This window comes from Neoarius graeffei, chromosome 6 (genome assembly GCF_027579695.1).
Source record: "Neoarius graeffei isolate fNeoGra1 chromosome 6, fNeoGra1.pri, whole genome shotgun sequence".
NCBI lineage: Eukaryota > Metazoa > Chordata > Actinopteri > Siluriformes > Ariidae > Neoarius > Neoarius graeffei.
Genome location: NC_083574.1, coordinates 27,486,367 through 27,509,875, shown reverse-complemented (window position 1 = coordinate 27,509,875; position 23,509 = coordinate 27,486,367). Strand labels below are relative to the sequence as shown.

Below are 23,509 nucleotides of genomic sequence, written 5' to 3'. Positions count from 1 at the left end.
GACCTGTACAGACTAGCTAGGCAGAGAAACAGGGAAGTGAGGGATGTACAGCAGGTAAGAGTGATGAAAGATGTAAATGGAAATGTGCTGACAAACAAAGAGAGTGTATTAAGAAGGTGGAAAGAGTACTGTGAGGATTTATTAAATGAGGAGAATCCAAGAGAGAAAAGGTCAGATTCATTGGAGACAGCAAATCAGGAAGCAGAGTTGGTTAGTAAGGATGAGGTGAGGGCAGCCATGAAAAGAATGAAGACTGGGAAAGCAGTCAGACCAGATGGTATCCCGATTGAGGCTTGGAGATGTTTGGGTGAGATGGCTGTGGAGTTCCTAACAAAGATTGTTTAATAAGATCCTAGAGAATGAGAAAATGCCGAATGAATGGAGAAAGTGTGCGCTAGTCCAACATACAAGAATAAGGGAGATGTACAGAGCTGCAGTAATTACAGAGGAATAAAATTGATGAGCCACACCATGAGGTTATGGGAAAGGGTATTGGAGGTGAGATTGAGAAGAGAGGTAGCAATCTGTGAACAGCAGTACGGGTTTATGCCAAGGAAGAGCATGTCGGATGCAATTTTTGCTTTAAGAATGTTAATGGAGAAGTACAAGGAAGGCCAGAGAAAGCTACATTGTGTGTTTGTAGACCTGTAGAAGGCATACGATAGAGTGCCGAGAGATGAGTTATGGTATTGTATGAGAAAGTGTGGCGTGAATGAGAAGTATGAGTGGTGCAAGATATGTATGAGAACAGTGAAATAGCAGTGAGGTGTGCAGTTGGAACGACTGAATGGTTCAAGGTGAAGGTGGGACTTCATCAAGGATCTGCTTTGAGTCTTTTCTTGTTTGCCATAGTGATGGATAGCTTGACGGATGAAGTGAGGCAAGAGTCACCATGGAACATGATGTTTGCGGATGATATTGTGATATGTGGTGAAAGTAGAAAGGAGGTTGAGTTGGGCTTGGAGAGATGGAGGTATGCATTGAAACGAAGAGGAATGAAGGTGAGCAGCAGCAAAACAGAATACATGTGCATTAGTGAGAATGGGGATGAGAGTGTAGTGAAGATGCAAGGAGTAGACGTAAAGAAAGCTGGTGAATTCAAATACCTGGGGTCAACTGTGCAGGAAAATATGGGCTGCGATATTGAGGTGAGGAAGCGAGTGCAGGCAGGGTGGAGCAGTTGGAGAAGGATTTCGGAATAATTTGTGATACGAAAGTCCCAGCAAAAGTGAAAGGTAAGATGTATAAGACAGTAGTGAGACCAGCTGTGATGTATGGATTGGAGACCGTACCCTTAACGAACAGACAGGAGGCAAAGTTGGAGGTGGTGGAGTTAAGGATGTTAAGGTTTGCGATGGGAGTGACAAGGGTGGACAGGATAAGGAACGAGCACATCAGAGGGACAGCACATGTGGAGAGCTTGGGAATTAAGCTAAGAGAGATGAGACTGAGATGGTATGGGCACATCCTGAGAAGAGATGCAGAGCATGTTGAAAGGAGAATGTTGAAGATGGAGCTGCCAGGCACACGAAAACGAGGAAGGCCAAAGAGGTAAGGTATTAGGCAGAGACCCGTCCACCCGTAAATTTGACGGGCGATTGCCGATTTCAACGGGCAAGTATACACACAGACGGATACTGAAACGGACGATAATGCCGAAAATTTTCGCACATGAATACTCCCACATGTCATCCGATAAATCCAGTTATGTTCCGCCCACACACGGACTGGCCATCGGGAGTAGCGGGAGTTTTCCCGGTGGGCTGGTGGTTCAGCGTGGGCCGGCGGAGAAAAAAAAAAAAAAACAGTTGCGCGCTGGCCTTTAATATGATAAGCAATGTTAACAGTTTCTTTAACAAACTGTTAACATTGCTTATTACAGTTGCGCGCTGGCCTTTAATATGATAAGCAATGTTAACAGTTTGTTAAAGAAACTGTTAACATTGCTTATCATATTAAAGGCCAGCGCGCAACTGTTTTTTTTTTTTTTTTTTCTCCGCTGGCCCACACTGAACCACCGGCCCACTGGGAAAACTCCCGCTACTCCCGATGGCCAGTCCGTGTGTGGTTCCGCCATCATTTACAAATCGTAAGAAACACAGTTTAATACGAAAAATACTGAAAACTTGAAATGAAAAATCAGAATATTTCATCGTTTCCGCCATTTTGGCCCGCACTGAATCTTGTAACATGCGGACTGAATAAATCGCGAATTCTGATTGGTCGAAAATTGCCAAACACCCTGCGTTGTAGTTTCCTCTTTCTTGGCGGGAGAACCGCATTTTTTTTTGCTGACTCACTCTTCTGGATCAAGATGAATCCCAACAAACGCCCCAAATTGAATGTGACAAAAACTGATTCGTTTTTCCACAAAAAGACAGAAAAGGTATGTGTGATACATTGATTAACAAGGGGGTTTCATTGGGGTATGGTAAAATAGAATACTGTTGGGTTTTTTTTTTTTTATTAAATACTGTAACTAGATCAAAAGATTATATACAATTCATTGTTGTTTATTTTCTTTTCACTTTTGTTACCAAATCAGACACCATACATACATCTGATACATTCAGGAGTGAAACTGAAAAAAATACAAAGTAAAAATATGCAATATTTCCGATCAAAAATTACACGCCATTTCACCCTGAAAATGTCCTAGAATGCAGGAAATGAAGTCTAAATTTCAAAAATTTTCTGGGGGGGCATGCCCCCAGACCCCCCTAGAGGGACTTCGCGCCTGCGGCGCTCGTCTTCGCACCTGCGGCGCTTATCAGGATTATATAAAATATTATTTTTGACTGGTAAATTTCTTTTTCTGCCTAATACCCTACAAAGAGGAGATACATGGATGTGGTGAGAGAGGACATGAAAGTGGCAGGTGTGATAGAGAAGGATGTGGAGGACAGGGAGAAATGGAGACGAAAGATCCGCTGTGGCAACTCCTAATCAGGAATAGCCAAAAGGAGTAGTTCGCGGTAACTGCAGTAAATAGTTTGTGTTCTTCTAAAATATTAAAATTGAAAGTATAAAGCTGTATCAATAAGCATGGAGGATTATACTGTATGAAAAACCTCTTTGCTATTTCTTTGCTATCAAGCACAGTAACTTCTTTTTATTACTGTGGCGGGGACAAATAGATTACCTGTTTTCTGCACAGGGAGGAAATATAATCACAGTGTACACAAACATTAATGTATCTTTGTAGATCAAATCCATTTACTGTCATCCAAAAATAAAATGTATATTCTTTTCAGGGTGTGCACGGGAATGTCAGTATTTTTGCCTAGTTTAGGTATGCTTCCATGAGCTTGTTCCTGATCTTTAGCAACTGAAAAAAGACTTCTCTATAGCCTGTGAAGGTTCTCAGTCATCCTGGTCATCATAAACCGTAGGTGCTAAAACAAACAAACAAACAAACTGAAGAAGCCTTTCAGATGAGAAGTGAAACGTCTTCAAGGATTTCAAGCAAGTCCAATTGCCTTTTTTTAGCACCTACAGTTTACTTCTCTATAGTACATTATTCTTTCAGTTTGCCTATGTGGTGGCAGGGGCATGGTCAAGCATCTGTTTGTGAAAGAAAAGCAAGGCCAGGGGAGATGAGTGGCAAAAGGGATCACACCCGCATTTGTGTAAGGCTGATGAATGTGTGTGTTTGTTTCCTCTTTTTCAGTGATGATAGGAGGTGAGAGAAGTCACAATTTGCAGAGCAGCATGTGTGTGTACCCCTGTGAATGTGAAAGTGTCTCAATTCAAAACCACAACGATAACTATTAAGCTGAAAAGAGTGTGTGTGTGTGAGAGAGAGAGAGAGAGAGCGCTTTATTGGCTGTCATTGTTTCTGTGCCTGACGCAGACTGGAAATGTTCAAATGCATACCGTATGTGGGATACAGAATACTAAGTATTGAACTCTAAACATTGTAAAATTATGGTAGCAGTGAAGCACAAGAAAAAGACACACCATTCACAACTCACACTTTTCCCTTTACTCAAACCCATAAGAGTGTCTGCTGGTATCAAGAAAAATGTAAGAATTATTGTATGGATGATTTCTCACATAAGGGGTCTGAAGGAGCTGACTCAAAGCTGATATAAACTTACATGGATTAATGCAGACTGATTCTGATTCACCTTTTAAAATGGCCAAAAGGTCACAAACCATTCAAAGGATACTTACAACCACATGACTGAAATGCAGAAGCTGCACTACTATCAAGGCATTAAGGTAAAAATAATTCCACTTGCCATTTCCTTCAATCATCCATTTCTATTTAAAGTTGACTATGCAGGGTAAAGTGATTATGGGTTTGCACATGAAGTCCGCTCAGGCCACACAAACCTCAGAATATAATCACAGGCATAACTTTGTTTTGAAAAGTGCTGGGAAGAGGAAAGAGGAGTTGTCTGTATCTCACACAAAAGATACAGTACTAGTCAAAACGTTGCACACATCTAATCATTCATAGGTTTTCCTGTATTTTTATGATTTTCTACATTATAGAGCAATACCGAGGACATCGACACTATGAAATAACATCTGGAACATGTATGGAATTATGCAGTCAACAAAGTGTTTAAAAAACAAAATATGTTTCATCTTTTAGATTATTCAAAGTAGCCAGCGTTTACCTTGATGACACTTTGCACACTCCTGGCATTATCTTAACCAGCTTCATGAGGTAATCACCTGCAATGCTTTTCAGTTAACAGGTGTGCTTCGTCAAAAGGTAATTAGTGGAATTTCTTGCCTTCTTAATGTGTTTGAAACCATCAAAAAATAAAAAATGTAATCTCACATTCTGATTTAATTTACTATTATAACAACACCTACATCATGCTCAAAAAAGCATCAGCTCATATGCCACAATATAATGATTGTGGTCTTCCTATAACTTGTATAAAATTGTGCATGACGTTGCTCAGAATTAACCAATTACACTCAAACTCATGTTCAAAAGAAAGCATAATATACTTGCCTTCAATTAAATGATTATGATTAACCCCAAATAATGATCAGCTGTTTCTATAGGATTTTCTTTACATCTTCTTGGTTTCATCCAACTGCTGAAGCCATGGTCCACAAAGAGCTAACAAAGAATGTATGGGATATCTTTGTTGAAAGGTATCGATCAGGAGAGGGATACCAAAGAATTTCCAAAACATTCCAAAACACTGAAGGCCGCCATCAACAAAAGTAGAAAAAGCAGCACCATACTGACATCACCAAGAACAAGATGTCCTTTCAATAGATAAAATGACCACAATAAAACCTATCAAAGTGGTTGCTGAGAAACTTATAGTAACAGTAAAGGAACTGCAGAAATATGTCATATGCTAGTCACTCCCTGTATGCAACAACAATCTCTACTCTTTTATACAACCCCAATTCCAAAAAAAGTTGGGACACTATGTAAACTGTAAATAAAAACGATGTGATGATTTGCAAATAATGGAAATCCTATATTTCATTCAAAATAGTACAAAGACAACATATCAAATGTTGAAACTGAGAAATTTTATTGTTTTTTGAAAAATATATGCTCATTTTGAATTTGATGTCAGCAACATGTTTCAAAAAAGTTGGCACAAGGGCATGTTTACCACTGTGTTGTATCACCGCTACTTTTAACAACACTCTGGAAACGTTTGGGAACAGAGGAGACCAATTGCTGTAGTTCTGAAAGAGAAATGTCCCATTCTTGCCTGATATACAATTTCAGTTGCTCAACAGTTCGTGGTCTCCTTTGCTGTATTTTGCACTTCATAATGCACTAAATATTTTAAATGGGAGACAGGTCTGGACTGCCATGCAGTTTTAATATGTGCAGAAAGCGGTTTGGCACCATCTTGTTGAAAGAAGGAAGGCCTTCCATGAAAAATATTTTGACTGGATGGTAGCATATTGCTCTGAAATGTGTATATATCATTCAGCATTAATGATGCCTTCCCAGATGTACAAACTACCCATGTCATGTGCACTAATGCACCCTCATACAATCACAGATGCTGGCTTTTGAACTGTGGACTGATAAGTCAGATGGTCCCTTTCCTCTTTAGCCTGGAGGATGTGGTGTCCATGATTTCTAAAAAGAATTTCTACTTTTGATTCGTCAGACCTCGGGACAAGTTTCTACTTTGCCTCAGTCCATCGTAAAAGAGCTCGGGCCCAGAGAGGGCAGCAGTGTTTCTGGATAATTACATATGAATTTAACATGCATTTGTGGATATAGTAATGACACAGACAATGGTTTTCTGAAGTGTTCCTGAGCCCATACAGTGATTTCCACTACAGGTACGTGTCTACTTTTAATGCAATGTCTCTCGAGGGCCTGAAGATCACAGGCATCCAGCGTCAGTTTTCAGCCTTGTCTCTTGCATACAGAGATTTCCCCAGATTCTCTGAATATTATGTATCATAGATGATATGATGGGGCGGCACGGTGGTGTAGTGGTTAGCGCTGTCGCCTCACAGCAAGAAGGTCCGGGTTCGAGCCCCGTGGCCGGCGAGGGCCTTTCTGTGCAGAGTTTGCATGTTCTCCCCGTGTCCGTGTGGGTTTCCTCCGGGTGCTCCGGTTTCCCCCACAGTCCAAAGACATGCAGGTTAGGTTAACTGGTGACTCTAAATTGACCGTAGGTGTGAATGTGAGTGTGAATGGTTGTCTGTGTCTATGTGTCAGCCCTGTGATGACCTGGCGACTTGTCCAGGGTGTACCCCGCCTTTCGCCCGTAGTCAGCTGGGATAGGCTCCAGCTTGCCTGCGACCCTGTAGAAGGATAAAGCGGCTAGAGATAATGAGATGAGATGAGATGATATGATCCACAAATTCTTTGCAATTTTACATTGAGGAACGTTATTCTTAAATTGTTGCACTGTTTGCCCAAGCAGTCTTTCACAGAGCAGTGAGCCCCTCCCAAGCTTTACTTCTGAGAGACTCTGCCTTTCCGGGATGCTCTTTTTTATACCCAATCATGTTACTGACCTGTTGTCAATTAACCAAATTTGGGGGGGGTGTTTAGCATTACACAACTTTTTCAGTCTTTTGTTGCTCCTGTCCCAACTTTTCTGAAACGTGTTATTGACATCAAATTTAAAATGAGCATATATTTTTTCAAAAACAAAATTTCTCAGTTTCAACATTTGATATGTTGTCTTTGTACCATTTTCCATGGAATATAGGGTTTCCATGATTTGCAAATCTTCACATTCTGTTTTTATGTTCTACAGTGTCCCAACTTTTTTTGGAATTGGGGTTGTATAATATTTTTCACGTATCTGGGCTATAGGGTAGGGTGGGTAGACAGAAGCCCTTCCTCACAAAAATCCCCACTCAAGCCCACCTAAATCATACTACACCATGTGGCAAAATGTGTTAAGGTCAGTCTGCTGAGACAAAGGTAATTTTGGGGCATAATTCTAAAAGACATTTGGGGGGCAAAACAAGCTCATCACCCCAAGAACATCATACCCACAGTGAAGCATGATTTTGGCAGCATCATGCTATGGGGGTGCTTCTCTTTCACTGGGACTTGAGGGCTAGTCAAAATAGAGGTAATCATGAGGTGCTTTCAGATGAGAGGAGATTTTTCATCGCTCATAAAACTGTTGGAGGAAGTACCTCCTTATTTGTGTGCCTGTGCTACAGGAACTGAGGATAATCACAGTTATTAAAATGTTGTTTTGAGAGTGTTCTTCATAGGTGTTTTTTCATGAAGAACACCTATGAAGGATCGAAATGTTGTGTGAAGGTGGATGGAGAAACAATGAAGTGGTTTGCTATTACAGCAGGTGTCAGGCAAGGCTGCATATGGTCCCCACTGTTGTTTAGCATATTGATCGATTGGGTGTTGAAGCACGCCCTGGACAAGAATGATCCTGGAATTGTACTTGAACAGTGAAGAAGTTCCCGATATCAGCAACAAAGACTATCCGACATTGACTTTGCAGATGACATAGCCTTGATTGACGAAACAGAACAAAGGTTACAGTATGCCACCTCACAGGTAGAAGAAAAGGGAAGCAAAGTAGGGCTCACTGTCAAAGGAAAAGTGCGAGCTTACCATTACCATGAATACATTGGAGAATGTGGAGTTGTTCATTTACCTGGGAAGTACAATAACGCATAACGGTGATCTCACTCCTGAACTTAACAACCGCATTGGAAAGGCAGCAAATGCGTTCAATAAATGTCTACCTATTATGCATCATAAATCCATTCGGCTGCGAACAAAAATGGCAATATATCAAGCCGTAGTGATCTCAACCTTACTATATGGCGCTGAAGTTTGGAATACCACCCTACAAGAAGAGAAGTGCTTAGCGGCTTTTCATACTAGATGCCTTCGCAGAATTCTTGGTGTGTCTTGGAGAGACCACATCTCAAACACAGAGATCTTTGAAAGAACTGGTCAGGCTCCCCTAATTAATATCCTGTAACAGAAACAGCTATCATGGCTCGGCCATGTCATACGCATGCCTCTAACACGCTTACTGCGCCACCTGCTCCATTGGTTACCATCAGGATGGCATCGTCCAGGCAGGCAACGCATGCAATGAAGCGATGCAGTCTCAAGAGACTTACAGGAGTTGGGTATCTCATTTGAGGAGGCAGTGGTGGCAGTGCAGGACAGGAAGCAATGGTGATCCTTTGTGTTGGCGCCATGTGGGCGCAGCCCACTGCATCAGTAACGTAACGTTTTGAGGGACTTTTTTTGCTCCTACTTCAAGGTAGGTACCCTCCCAGTGCAGTTCCATTCACAGCATACTCCTTCTTGTTGTCATTGCTGTATGTCACACAGAAGTACCGTCACTATACCAACCATCGGACAGCTTACATCACTTCAGCATTCCTACTGATGGTGTGAATACAAAGAACAAAAAAAAAAATTCAGAGGTACATAGTTCTCAGGGGAGCTCCCCAGTGGGTAGTTCCTCTAAATGAGTCCCTAGAACTGTTTGGTCTGAAAGCACCTATGGACTTTTACCAAACTGTTTTGGCACAACCCCTGCAGGTTTTATCACTTAGACAGTTAAAAATGAAGAAACTTCACCTTGCAGTATGATAATGACACAAAGCACAAATTTAAATTTACAAAGGAATGCATTCAGAAGAAGACAACATTTTGGAATGAGTCAAAGATCTAAATCTTATTGAAAACCTTTGGAATGACTCAAATAGGACTGTGTAAAGGAGATCCCCTTACGATTTGCTACACCTGGAGCATTTTTGAAAGGAAGGATAGAATAACATTGCCAAATCAAGATGTGCGAAGTTGATAGACTCTTACCCCAAAAGACGGAGTTCAGTATTACAAGCAAAAGGCTGCTTTCACAAAGTATTAGTTAAGGGGTGTGCACACTTGTGCAACCAGGTTATTATAAAATTTCTCTCTTTCCCTTTTCTCCACAAAAACTTTTCTATTCATTTTTCACTTTATTTTTTTGTTACTGTCAAATTAAAACTGGAAAAAGATCGAATGTGTTTTAACTTGGTTTCATTTTTTCACATCACTAAAAATTGGTCGCAAAAATCAGGCATGGGATGAAAGGCTGCAAGTGCAGCTTGACAGCTTTTAATAAAATTCAAAATTGCAGATAATTCCAAAACAGTAGGCAGAAACATCATCAATAAGCAGGCATAAATGGAATAACCCAATATTCCAAGTTAGCCAACAGGAACAGATCCAACACAGAAAGAGCAGGCATAAACAAACAGGCCTGAGTTTCCCAAAAGTATCGCAGTACAAAGATCATTGTTAAATGGTCGAGTGAGCAGCACAATGAATGCTCTCTCTCTCTCTCCTAATTAGGATGCTCTTAGCATTAAGAGGATTTTGGGAAACCCACCCAGCTTAGTAATGACCAGTGAAAACAAGAACAATACTTCATGAAGAGAGTCCTTAAATTCGGTGGAGTAATGCGGCTGTAATGATGAACAGATGTGCCTTGTCAGTACTTAGGTGACAGAGAGCGGTGCAGACCATGATGGGAATTGTAGTGCAGTGCATGAAAGTGCAGGGGATAGAGAACGGGCAGTGAATGTGACAATTTTAACAGGAGTCTGTAGATTTTGATACGCTGTGATCAGAGCACCATGCATCATTCAAACATCAAAAATGAAACTTCCAAGAAACTGACTTGAGCCATTTTCATTTATAGCCATCCAGATGCAAGAGTTTAATCATACAGAAGGCCAGTGTTCATTGCATCTTTTATGTATTAGAAAGCACTTTGCTTTCATGCACTCCACAATTTCAATTATGTGGTAAATGTGGAGCAACGTTTAGAGCACATAAATCTTCCAGTTCAGGCACAAAGTCACATTTTACGCACAACCCTTGTGATGTAATACCCAAAGCTTAAAGAAATTAATTCCTTAATGTGGCTGGAATGAGAATGGACAAAGAGGGGCCTAAATGGTTTTGAGTTTGTGTGCTGAAAAGGCATACTGGGGCTATCAGGCTTCAAGATCAAGTTGCAAACTCTGTGTACTGCTATAAATAGAACAGTAGGATATCACTCTTACAATTCTGGCTAACAGGGAGACCAGCGGGCCAAAGAGCATCCACATACAATCAAATTACTCTTCACATATTTTTCTTTCATCTGTCTGTCCCTCTCACATACACACATGACAATATACATTCTAAAGTGTCTGTAGAATTTCAAAACAAATTATAACCATTGACGACAGTATCACAGACACATCCCTGCTGTTATTTGGGGTGTTTTGTTTGGATACATACAAAGGAAATGATCCCGTAGAACTTCAGAACTAGTCAAGAATCCCAACACCACTGCAATGTGCAGCCTACATTTATTCAAGAAACTACTGCTGTGTTCTTGGTGTCTTGTAAGTGGTAGTTTTTAAGGTGTAATAACATCAGTTTCCACCTCTGGACATGAGGCGTGTGACTTTAAAAAAAAAAAAAAAAAACTCACTGAAAGCATGTATTTTGTTTGCTATGTCAGAGCAGGTAAAACTCATAAAAACCCAACTTAACTACACCTTTAGAGTTTCAGGCCTTACTGGCTATAAGTACTGTTCTACTATAGTGAATTCCAAATATTCACAGAACACTTTGGACCAAAAACAACAGTGGATAATAGCGAATAGGTTAGCAACAAACTAGCCCCCTAATGTTAGTGATAAATCTAACATTAAAAATGACCTTTTCAAAAGAGTGATTAGTATGGTTAGTGTTATAGATTTAGCCAAATACCTAATCTGTAACTAATTTAAAAGTGTAGATGGGGTACTTTATACTGTTCACAGTGTGTGTGTGTGTGTGTGTGTGTAGGGGTTGAAATAGTCTCTGGTCCATTGGCCTGTGGCAAACAGCTTTTTGGAAGGACCAGCAGAAGTTTTAAAGTAAGGTATTAGGCAGAGACCCGTCCACCCGTAAATTTGACGGGCGATTGCCGATTTCAACGGGCAAGTATACACACAGACGGATACTGAAACGGACGATAATGCCGAAAATTTTCGCACATGAATACTCCCACATGTCATCCGATAAATCCAGTTATGTTCCGCCCACACACGGACTGGCCATCGGGAGTAGCGGGAGTTTTCCCGGTGGGCTGGTGGTTCAGCGTGGGCCGGCGGAGAAAAAAAAAAAAAAAAACAGTTGCGCGCTGGCCTTTAATATGATAAGCAATGTTAACAGTTTCTTTAACAAACTGTTAACATTGCTTATTACAGTTGCGCGCTGGCCTTTAATATGATAAGCAATGTTAACAGTTTGTTAAAGAAACTGTTAACATTGCTTATCATATTAAAGGCCAGCGCGCAACTGTTTTTTTTTTTTTTTTTTTCTCCGCTGGCCCACACTGAACCACCGGCCCACTGGGAAAACTCCCGCTACTCCCGATGGCCAGTCCGTGTGTGGTTCCGCCATCATTTACAAATCGTAAGAAACACAGTTTAATACGAAAAATACTGAAAACTTGAAATGAAAAATCAGAATATTTCATCGTTTCCGCCATTTTGGCCCGCACTGAATCTTGTAACATGCGGACTGAATAAATCGCGAATTCTGATTGGTCGAAAATTGCCAAACACCCTGCGTTGTAGTTTCCTCTTTCTTGGCGGGAGAACCGCATTTTTTTTTGCTGACTCACTCTTCTGGATCAAGATGAATCCCAACAAACGCCCCAAATTGAATGTGACAAAAACTGATTCGTTTTTCCACAAAAAGACAGAAAAGGTATGTGTGATACATTGATTAACAAGGGGGTTTCATTGGGGTATGGTAAAATAGAATACTGTTGGTTTTTTTTTTTTTATTAAATACTGTAACTAGATCAAAAGATTATATACAATTCATTGTTGTTTATTTTCTTTTCACTTTTGTTACCAAATCAGACACCATACATACATCTGATACATTCAGGAGTGAAACTGAAAAAAATACAAAGTAAAAATATGCAATATTTCCGATCAAAAATTACACGCCATTTCACCCTGAAAATGTCCTAGAATGCAGGAAATGAAGTCTAAATTTCAAAAATTTTCTGGGGGGGCATGCCCCCAGACCCCCCTAGAGGGACTTCGCGCCTGCGGCGCTCGTCTTCGCACCTGCGGCGCTTATCAGGATTATATAAAATATTATTTTTGACTGGTAAATTTCTTTTTCTGCCTAATACCCTATTTTAAAGTTGCTCGCCCAATTGGCCAGTTGGTTTATTTCTTCTTGCATTTATAAATGAAGCACCTTGCTATTAATGTTTCTTGCGTATATTAGTCAACACTTGCTTGCGTACATAACTAGATTTATGAATGAGATTGCGAGAGAGCCAATCATGTTGCACGTATATATTGCTGTGCTTAGTGCATTTCATTTACGGTTTTGTCATCTCACCCATGATTGGTTGCTGTGCATATTGCAAATGGCGGTCCTTGTATTTCACTATGAAGCTGTTAGCAAGCATTTATTTTATTTATAAATACGCACACACACACACACACACACACACACACACACACAGTCTTGCAAAAGTATTCATCCCCCTTGGTGTTTGTCTTTTGTCACATTACAAGCTGGAATTAAAATGGATTTTTGGAGGGTTAGCACAATTTGATTTATACAACATGCCTACCACTTTAAAGGTGAAAATTGTTGTTTTATTGTGATACAAACAATAACTAAGATGAAAAAACAGAAATCTGGAGTGTACATAGGTATTCACCCCCTTTCGTATAAAACACCTAAATAAGAGCTGATCCAACCTATTAACTTCAGAAGTCACGTAATTAGTTGATTAAGAGCCACTTGTGTGCAATCAAAGTGTCACATGATCTGTCACATGATATGTCTGTATAAATCAACCTGTTCTGGAAGGACACTGACTCTAACACTACTAAGAAAACAACATGAGAACCGAGGAGCACTCCAAACAGGTCAGACACAAAGTTGGGAAGAAGTGTAGGGGTTGAGTTATTAAAAAAAATTTAAAAATCAGGATGGGGTTACAAAAAAATGTCCCAAACTGTGAATATCCCAGGGAGCACTATTCAATCCATTAAAGAAAAATGGAAAGAATATGGCACCACTACAAACCTGACAAGAGAAGGCCATCCACAAAAACTCACTGACCAGGCAAAGAGGGCATTAATCAGAGATGCAACACAGACACCAAAGATAACACTGAAGTAGCTGCAAAGGTCCATAGCGGAGATGGGAGTACCTGTCCATAGGACCACTTTAAGCAGAGTGTAGCTTTATGGAAGAGTGGCCAGAAAAAAGTCATTGCTTAAGAAAACACATTTGGAGTTTGTCCAACAGCATGTGGCAGACTCCCATAACATATGGAAGAAGATTCTCTGGTCAAATGAGACAAAAATGCATCTTTTTGGCCATCATGGGAAATGCCATGTGTGGCACAAATCCAACACCCTGAGAGCACCATTCCTACAGTGAAGCATGGTGGTGGCAGCATCATGCTGTGGGGATGTTTTTCATCTGCAGGGACAGGAAAGCTGGTCAGGACTGAAGGAAAGATGGATGGCACGAAATACAGGGCAATTCTGGAGGAAAACCTGTTTGAATCGGCCAGAGGTTTGAGACTGGGACGAAGGTTCACATTCCAGCAGGGCAATGACCCTAAACATACTACTAAAGCTACACTGGAGTGGTTTATAGGGAAACATTTAAATGTTTTGGAATGGCCTCGTCAAAACCCATACCTCAGTCCAATTGGGAATCTGTGGCATAACCTGATAATTGCTGGACACCAACGCAACCCATCTAACTTTTTTTTTTTTTTAAATATTTTTATTAGGAGGCAAGGCACATCAAAACAGGAAACAATGTCAAATCAACATTCAATACCACACCATTCAATACCACACCATCCCTACCTCCTAGGATTTTTTTTTCATACAAACAAGAACAAGACATTACACAATTAAAAAAAAATAAAAATAATTGATAAATAAATAACGAAGTTCTATTATGTAATAATTAAATATTAAAGCTGCACAGTACAAATAAAACCAAAAGGAAAAAAAAAACTAAAATAAATTTAAAAAAAAGGGAGAGAGAGGGTCCGTCAGTTAGGGGGCAGAGACTGGAGAGAGTGGAAGAATGTAAGAAAGGGAAGCCACTTGTTATAAAATTTAACAGAGTTACCGTTCACTGAATATCTGATCTTTTCCAACTTTAGAAAAGACATGACGTCATTGAGCCACTGACGACTCGAGGGAGCTTTAGTCGACTTCCAGTGGAGTAGAAGGTGGCATCTTGCCAGTAAGGAAGTAAAAGCTAAAATATCCAATTGATGAGAGGTAAACCGGTTATGGTCCTCTGGGAGCCCGAATATGGCAACATGGGGGGAGACTTTTATGGTCACTGATAGTATTTTAGACATGGTATCAAAATAATACAACCAGAAGCAAGAGAGTAGCGGACAAGAGTAGAACATATGGGTTAAATTGCAGGATGAGGCATGACATTTGTCGCATTTGTCAGCAATACTGGGATAGATTTGAGACAATCGAGCTTTGGAAAAATGGACTCTAAACAGTACTTTAAACTGTATAAGTGTGAGACGAGCACAGGATGAGCTTGTGTGAATTTTTTTAAGAGCAGTGTCCCACCAGTCATCCTCCAAGTTTAGATCCAGTTCATCTTCCCAGGCAGTCTTAACTTTAGTAACTGGTGAGCAATCAAAAGAAAGAAGTTCGTTATAAACTTTAGAAATAAATGATTTTTGAAGTGGATCGCGGTTTAAAAACACCTCCCAGTGTAGAGTAGGCGGTAAGGAAGGAAAAACTGGAAACAAAGCTTTAGCGCAGTGTCTAATTTGAAAGTATCGAAAGAGATGAGAAGGTGGGAGATGAAATTCTTTTGAGAGATCTATAAAGCTGTGAAAAATACCAAGTTCAGTTACACAAATTGAAACGTAGCGATTTTCTATGCTATGGAAAGTCCGCACTATAATGACAGGCGTACTAACACCTTCTGCGCGCTTCGGCAGCGCATTGATACGGAGCTCAGATATCAATGCGCTGCCGAAGCGCGCAGAAGGTGTTAGTACGCCTGTCATTATAGTGCGGACTTTCCATAGCATAGAAAATCGCTACGTTTCAATTTTTTTAATTGAACTTGTTTCATATCACTGGTCATATAAACCTATGTAAACAGGAAAAACGCGGAAGAGTTTGGTCACATCTAACTACAGCCCCCAAAAATACCGTTGGCCATACTGAGCCTAGCTACATTGCTAACAGGAGTGACAGCGCGTCTGACTGACTGGGAGGTCGCGCAAAGCTCGGATAGGTACGGAGCAGCTCGTCTCAATTCAGGTAAGAGCATATTTCATTATGGAAATACGGTGGACTGTTCCTTTAAAGTGGGAGGGAGAGTGCCATGTTCCAGTGATTCTTTATAAACAGCATGCAGTAAAGGGAGCAGTTTTTCCTGAAATCTCTTAAAAAATTCAACTGGGAATCCATCAGGGCCAGGAGCTTTGTTATTTTGCATGCTACTCACAGCGAGAATGATTTCTTCTACCGTTAATGGGGAGTCAAGTTTTTTAGCAGCATCTAAGCTTAACACAGGAAAATTGAGGCTATCTAGGAATGAATTCACTTCAGTGGTGTCAGGTGAAGATTCAGATGTATATAAAGAGGAGTAAAATGAGTGAAAAACAGAATTAATGGTAATGGGATCCTTATGCAATGAGCCAGATGAATCTTTTATCTGAGGGATCATACGTGAGGCTGCCTGGCGACGTAGTTGATGAGCCAGGAGCCGACTTGCCTTGTCGCCATGTTCATAATATGTGGAGAGTGATCGTAAGAGAAGTCGCTCTGCATCACTAGTGGTGATGAGATCAAATTCAGTCTGTAAATCAACACGTTGTTTAAGTAAACTGGGAGGGGGCAAGTAGCGAGTTGTTGGTCCAATTTGGTGATATTAATAGAGAGTTCTTGCAATGTGGTTTTACGGGACTTATTCAAGTGGGCAGAGTAGGAAATAATTTGTCCCCGCAAGTATGCTTTTAATGATTCCCACAGCAGTGAACAAGAAACAGATTCCATATCATTCTGATTTATAGAGATATAATCATCAATTTTAGTTGCAATAAATTCTGTGAACTTATCATCTGAGAGAAGTAATGTATTGAACCTCCAAGGTGTTGAGTAACGGGGTTGTGAAGAAAACTGAACATCTAAAGAAAGAGGAGCATGGTCAGAAATAACAATCGGGTGATAATTAACAGACAGTACTTTGGGAATTAGTTTAGCATCAATAAAATAATAATCAATCTGAGAGAAAGACTGATGCATCTGAGAAAAAAAAGAATATTCCTTGGTACAAGGGTTATAAAATCTCCAAGGATCAATGCAACTGTTCTTAGACATAAAATCTGAAAGTGACCTTGACATTAAAGAAGGGGTCAGAGTTCGTGGGTTAGAGCGGTCTAGGTTGGGATCAATTACACAGTTCATGTCCCCTCCAATTATAAGAAGGCTGTTGTTCAATGAGGGAAGACATTCAAAAAGTTTATTCATAAAGTGTGGATCATCAAAACTGGGGGCATATATGTTAACTAATAAAACGGGAGTATGGAATAGCGTGCCTGTAACAATTAAGTATCTGCTGTTTTTGTCTGATATCACCTTAGAAGCTGAAAACTGGATTGACTTACCAATTAAAATAGCAACCCCCCTGGCTTTAGAGTTGAAATTAGAGTGAAACACCTCAGAAACCCAAGAACATTTAAGTCTGACCTGATCTTTGACGCGCATGTGGGTTTCCTGCAGAAACACTAGGTCAGCTTTAAGACGTTTCAAATGAGCAAATATCCTTGATCTCTTAATTGGACTCCCCATGCCTTTAATATTCCAGCTCAAAAATCTCACAGAGGACTCAATATGTGGAATATCAGAAGTACGAGCGTTGGTGGACATATGTTAAGTTCCTAGAGATAGAAATAGACTGAAAGCGGACCGCCAGGGAAGGAAGGAAAAGAGGGGGGAAAAACGCAAAAAAAAAATTACACACACAAAAAAATAATAATAATAAAAAAAAACACCACACTTACAAATTGAACCCCCCACCCCACCCCATTGCACTTACAACGACCCCATCCCCAAACGATGGAGAACCCAGAGCTAACTCCACAAGGAGTCAGATCCCCAAAACGAAAACTTACGGCTTTGAGCATGACTATCGAGCTTTGGGTTGAGCTCCTGCAGGCCTAGCAACATTTGACAGAACGGTACAACCAATCAAGTCCAAGTTAAAGTGAAAACTGAAAACCACACAGTGTGCGTATATGAGAATAGTAAAGAAAAGAGGAAACAAATGAAATAAAGTAATAACTGTCAATATTAACTGACACTGCTTCCTCAAGGTTGTGTATAATTTCTCGGTTCTCTCACTATTGAGCGATCTGATGAATGCGCTGGCCTCTTCTGGTGATTTAAACTCCTTCTCTGCACCGTTATGAGTGACCCGGAGGCGCGCCAGGTACAGCAAACCAAAGCGAATCCCCGGTATTTCGCGGAGCTGGCGTCGGACATCATTAAAGGAGGCTTGGGCACGGGTCGTCCTCGGAGTGTGGTCAGGGAAGACAGAAAAACTCATGTCTCCAATCTTGATCCGTTGCTGAGCCCTGGCTCGGCGCAGTATGTCCACACAGTCTGTATGGTAGTGCAGACGAGCGATTATGGGACGAGGGCGCTCTCCGGGCTTCGGTTTCGGCTGGAGAGTACGATGAGCGCGGTCCACGAGAGGCTCCTTCACGAGGTTAAAGGCCTCCTTGAGAAGAGAGGAAACAGCTGTAGCAGTAAAGGAGGTGGAAAAATCTTAGGGAATGCCCACTAGCCGTATGTTGTTGCGCCACGATCTCGCCTCCAAATCCTCGCATTTATTGTCCAATCTCGTCAGTTCAGTTGACAGATGCTCCACTTTAGCCTGTAAGGTAGTAATGTCGTCGGCGCAGGAGGACAGCGATGTCTCCATTTCACTTACGGTAGTCTTCAGAGTGCACACATCGGACTGGATGTTTGTAATGCTACTAGATAATTCAGTCTTCACTGCCTGTAGCTCAGCCTTGATATTTGACAAGTTTTCGGTCAAGGCAGCCTGAAGCTCAGTTTTAAAAATAGCCGACATCTCAACACGGAGTGACGAGAGCAGCTCGGCCTTAAAGTCGTGGAAAGCAGCGCTGCCTGCGGCCCCGGCCAGGCCAGGAGGGGAATCACTATGAGGCGGGGATGCAACGTGCGAAGCAGGCCGCGGTGGCTGCACAGGTACTATAGGCTTTGGAGGCATTTAGATCGGCAAAAAGACAGCGTTAAATTCAAATTATGGTGGTGGTGAACACACACACCGAAAAAAGATACAAAAGGTGTACCTAAAATAGGTTTTTTTAAAGGTTGCTGCAGGAGCTCGGAGAAACGCGTCCTACTCCATTAGTCGCTACACCGGAAGTCCGCAACCCATCTAACTTGAAGGAGTTGGAGCAGTTTTGCTTTGAAGAACGGGCAAAAATCCCCATGGCTAGATGTGCTAAGCTAATAGAGACATACCCCAAGAGACTTGCAGCTGGAATTGCAGCAAAAGGTGGCTCTACAAAGTATTGACTTGGGGGTGTGAATACCTATGCACAATCCAGAATTTGTTTTTTTCATCTTAATTATTGTTTGTGTCACAATAAAACAACAATTTTCACCTTTAAAGTGGTAGGCATGTTGTGTAAATAAAATGGTGCTAATCCTCCAAAAATCCATTTTAATTCCAGCTTGTAATGCGACAAAACAGGACAAACACCAAGGGGGATGAATACTTTTGCAAAACACTGTATATATACGCACACACACACACACTATGTGTATATAAAAAATGTATGAATAGATTCCAAGATGGCGGCACGCACACACGCAGCAGCACCTCTCTGTCCCGACAGAACAGTGTTTTCGTGTTTTTTTGTGTTTTAAAACAGTGTGTATCTGTTCGTCTTTGTCGCATCCATTAGTCTCAAGGCGCACATACTCCCGTGAGTTTCTGCTCGACATCCGCAGAACTATATTCACGGATATAAACTCAGCGGACGCGGAAGTGCTATGCGACTACAGTTTGCTCCGGAGGCCTGCTCAATCACCGACCCCCACTCCTGCATCCAGCCCGCAGTGGAAGCGCCACAGGCGGAATATGCGGAAGCAGAAGAGAGGCAGACGTGGAGGTATCAGAGCTAGGCTAGCGGCTAGCCCTCACCGGCCGGCTATCCCTACCATCACTCTGGCCAACGTACGCTCGCTGGACAACAAGCTGGATTATGTCCGCCTGCTCCGCTCATCTTTTAAGTCTGTGAGTGAGTGCTGTGTCCTTGTGTTTGTGGAAACATGTCTTAACGACAGCGTCCCGGACTGTGCCATTCAGCTAGCCCGGCTAACGTGCTACCGGTCAGACAGAGCACTAGCCGAGGGGGGGAAGACTCGTGGCGGGGGACTCTGTTTACATCAGTGATGCCTGGTGCCGTGATGCTGTTGTGGCCTGCAAACACTGCTCACCACTGGTGGAGTTTATGATTATTAAGTGCCGGCCGTTCTATCTGCCGAGGGAATTTACAGCCATATTGCTGGTAGCATTATACATCCCTCCCGGCTCCAATTGAGGTATTTCACCTGACATCACAGGGTCACGTGACGCCCCGGTGTCCGCCATTTTGAAGGTCAAGCTAGCTAATGTCAACAACATAGTAGCTAGTATGTTACTGTAGCAATGTTTACGTTCAGTCATTTGGATGACTGTTAAAACCTTTCAGTCTCAAGTTTTTCCTTTACTGTATTTACTAGTTTACTGTAATTATGATCCGGCAGCTATTTACACCGGATCCAGTGTAAATAGCTGCCGGAGCGCGCTCCGGCTTGCTCCCCCTCAAATTAAGCAGCGCGCTCCGGCTTGCTCCCGGAGTGCTCTGGCCGAGGTTCCGGAGCGCGCTCCGGCTTGCTCCTCCTCAAATTAAGCAGCGCGCTCCGGCTTGCTCCCGGAGTGGAGCGCTCCGGGAGCAAGCCGGAGCACGCTGCTTAATTTGAGGAGGAGCAAGCCGGAGCGCGCTCCGGAACCTCGGCCAGAGCACTCCGGGAGCAAGCCGGAGCGCGCTGCTTAATTTGAGGGGGAGCAAGCCGGAGCGCGCTCCGGCAGCTATTTACACTGGATCCGGTGTAAATAGCTGCCGGATCATAATTACAGTAAACTAGTAAATACAGTAAAGGAAAAACTTGAGACTGAAAGGTTTTAACAGTCATCCAAATGACTGAACGTAAACATTGCTACAGTAACATACTAGCTACTATGTTGTTGACATTAGCTAGTGCTAACAGCTAGCTGCTAGTACACTGCTACAACACAGACACCGACCCTAATAATACAGTTCTTGGTCATTGCCTGGTAACAGCAAATTTATAACGGGCCATGTCTCAACAGACTAAGAAGTTATTTCAATGACATTTAATAACATTTTGTTTATCCTGAGGACCGAAAGTAAATGAAAATGTGAACAAACCTTAGCTGTAATAAGATGGCGACCACCGGCTCCAGGGACGACCCACTGATGTAGGCATGTTACCCAGCCTGACACAAAATATTTGTAGGCATCCAAACTCTTATACGCTTTCAGATCAATACCTGTGTATGGCGATGGGTTTTTAACGACATAGGTATACAGATCATATGGGCCGAAGTCAGGTAAAGACGAGGGCTTCGTGTACTTCCGTACGTCAGTGAACAATCCTGGTGGAAGCAGGTGAGCGTCGTTCTCTAAGCCTGCTAACCTCAATTTTTGCAAATACCTCTCCCTCTGCTCGCCCTGTAAATGCCCTACATCGCTGGATAGTGAAGGTGTTTTCTGCATCTCGCTCCTTTTTCATTTATGTTTTTTGTTTGTCGCCTTCCTCGCATTCAAACTGATTCGAGCCGTGAAGTCCAAAATGGCAGCCTAACGATGCATCACATGACTTGGTCACGTGGGTGAAAAACCTCAATAACAGGAGTGAAGCACTGAATGAACTCTATCAGCACATCAGTGAGCAGCAGACAGCCCACCCAGATGCTTTCCTCATCCTGGCTGGGGATTTCAAATCATGCAAACCCCAAAAGCATGTTTCCAAAACTCTATGGACATATCAACTTTCCTACATGTGGAAACAATACTCTGGACAATGTTTACATCATGCATAAAGATGCCTACAAAGCCCTACTCCTCCCCCACCTTGGGGCCTCAGATCACTCCACTGTTATGCTAATGCCAGCATACAGGCCGCTGGTTAAAGTCACCAAACCAGCTACAAAGCAGATACGTGTGTGGCCAGAGGGGTACTCAGAGGCACTCCAGGACTGTTTTTCCACCACTGACTGGAGCATGTTCAGACACTGCCCTCCACTCAGCCCTCACCCACCTGGAGACAAAAGACTCGTATGTCAGAATGCTGTTCATAGACTTTAGCTCAGCATTCAACACAATCATTCCTCAGCAGCTCATTCATAAACTGGACCAGCTGGGACTCAACACCTCCCTGTGCAACTGGCTGCTGGACTTCCTGACGGGGAGACCACAGACTGTACGGGTCGGCAGCAACTCCTCCAGCACCATCACACTGAACACGGGGGCCCCCCCAAGGATGTGTGCTAAGCCTCCTCCTCTTCACTCTGCTGACCCATGACTGCTCACCAACGTCCAGCTCAAATCTCTTCATTAAGTTTGCGGATGACACGACTGTGGTGGGTCTCATCAACAATGGCGATGAGACAATCTACAGGAGTGAGGTGAGCCGCTTCGCCATGTGGTGCAAGGACAACAATCTCCGTCTGAACGTGGAGAAGAAGAGATTGTTGTGGACTTCAGGAGAGAGCACACCCAGCATGCTCCACTATCTATCAACGGTGCTGCAGTGGAGAGGGTGAGCAGCACCAAGTTTCTGGGTGTGCACATCTCTGAAGACCTGTCCTGGAGCAACAACACCGCATCACTGGCCAAAAAAGCCCAACAGCGTCTGTACTTCCTCCGCAAACTGAGGAGAGCAAGAGCCCCGGCCCCCATCATGCACACTTTCTACAGAGGCACCATTGAGAACATTCTGACCAGCTGCATCACCGTGTGGTACGGCGCCTGCACCGTGTCCTGCTGCAAGACTCTGCAGCACATTGTGAGAACAGCTGAGAGGATCATTGGTGTCTCTCTCCCTTCTCTAATGGATATTTATAACTCCCGCCTCACCTGCAAAGCCATCAGGATTGCAGGTGACCCCACCCATCCATCTCACAGCCTCTTCAGCCTGCTGCCATCAGGGAGGAGACTGCGGAGTCTCCGGGCCAAAACCAGCAGGCTCAAGAACAGTTTCTTTCACCAGGCAGTCAGGAGGCTCAACTCCCTCCCTGTTCTGCCCCTCCTCCCCCCTCTACCCCCTGCCACAGATTCTGCTCGCACACCCCCCTGCCCCCCCTTCAGCATCTGACATGTCATCCTCACAGTTCCCCCCCCCCCAACACACACACATACATCTCATCGTTCATTAACACACTGAACTCAGGGACCGCACATCTCACTTTACCTTGCTCATTTGCACTATTCCGCACTACCTCATCTTAACAGCTGCTAGTTTGTTTATACTGCTTATTTCATGTTTACCTGCTATACCTCAAGTGCCCTTGACTGTTTGGTTATTTGAACCAATTTGTGTGTGTGTGTGTGTGTGTGTGTGTTTAGTCTACGTCTAGTTCATATCTAGAGTGTTTATACTGTTTATATTGTCTGAGTGTTTAGTCTGTGTGTAGTTCTTATCTAGTGTTTACACTGTTTATATTGTCTGAGTGTTTAGTCTACAGTATGTCTTGTGTTTATACTGTTTATTTATACTATTTATATTGTTTGTCTGAGTGTTTAGTCTATGTCTAGTTCCTATCTAGAGTGTTTATACTGTTTATATTGTTGTTTGTTTGTTTTTTCAATTATTCTATTTTTATTTATTGCATTGCCTGTTCGCACCGTGGGTCAGAGAG

General features: G+C 42.4%; 1 protein-coding gene across 13 annotated transcripts in view; it reads right to left on the bottom strand.

Annotated features, from left to right (window-relative positions):
• Nucleotides 1-23,509, bottom strand: part of bcl9l (bcl9 like) — a 429,368-nt gene that overhangs the window by 224,679 nt on the left and 181,180 nt on the right. The window lies entirely within an intron of this gene.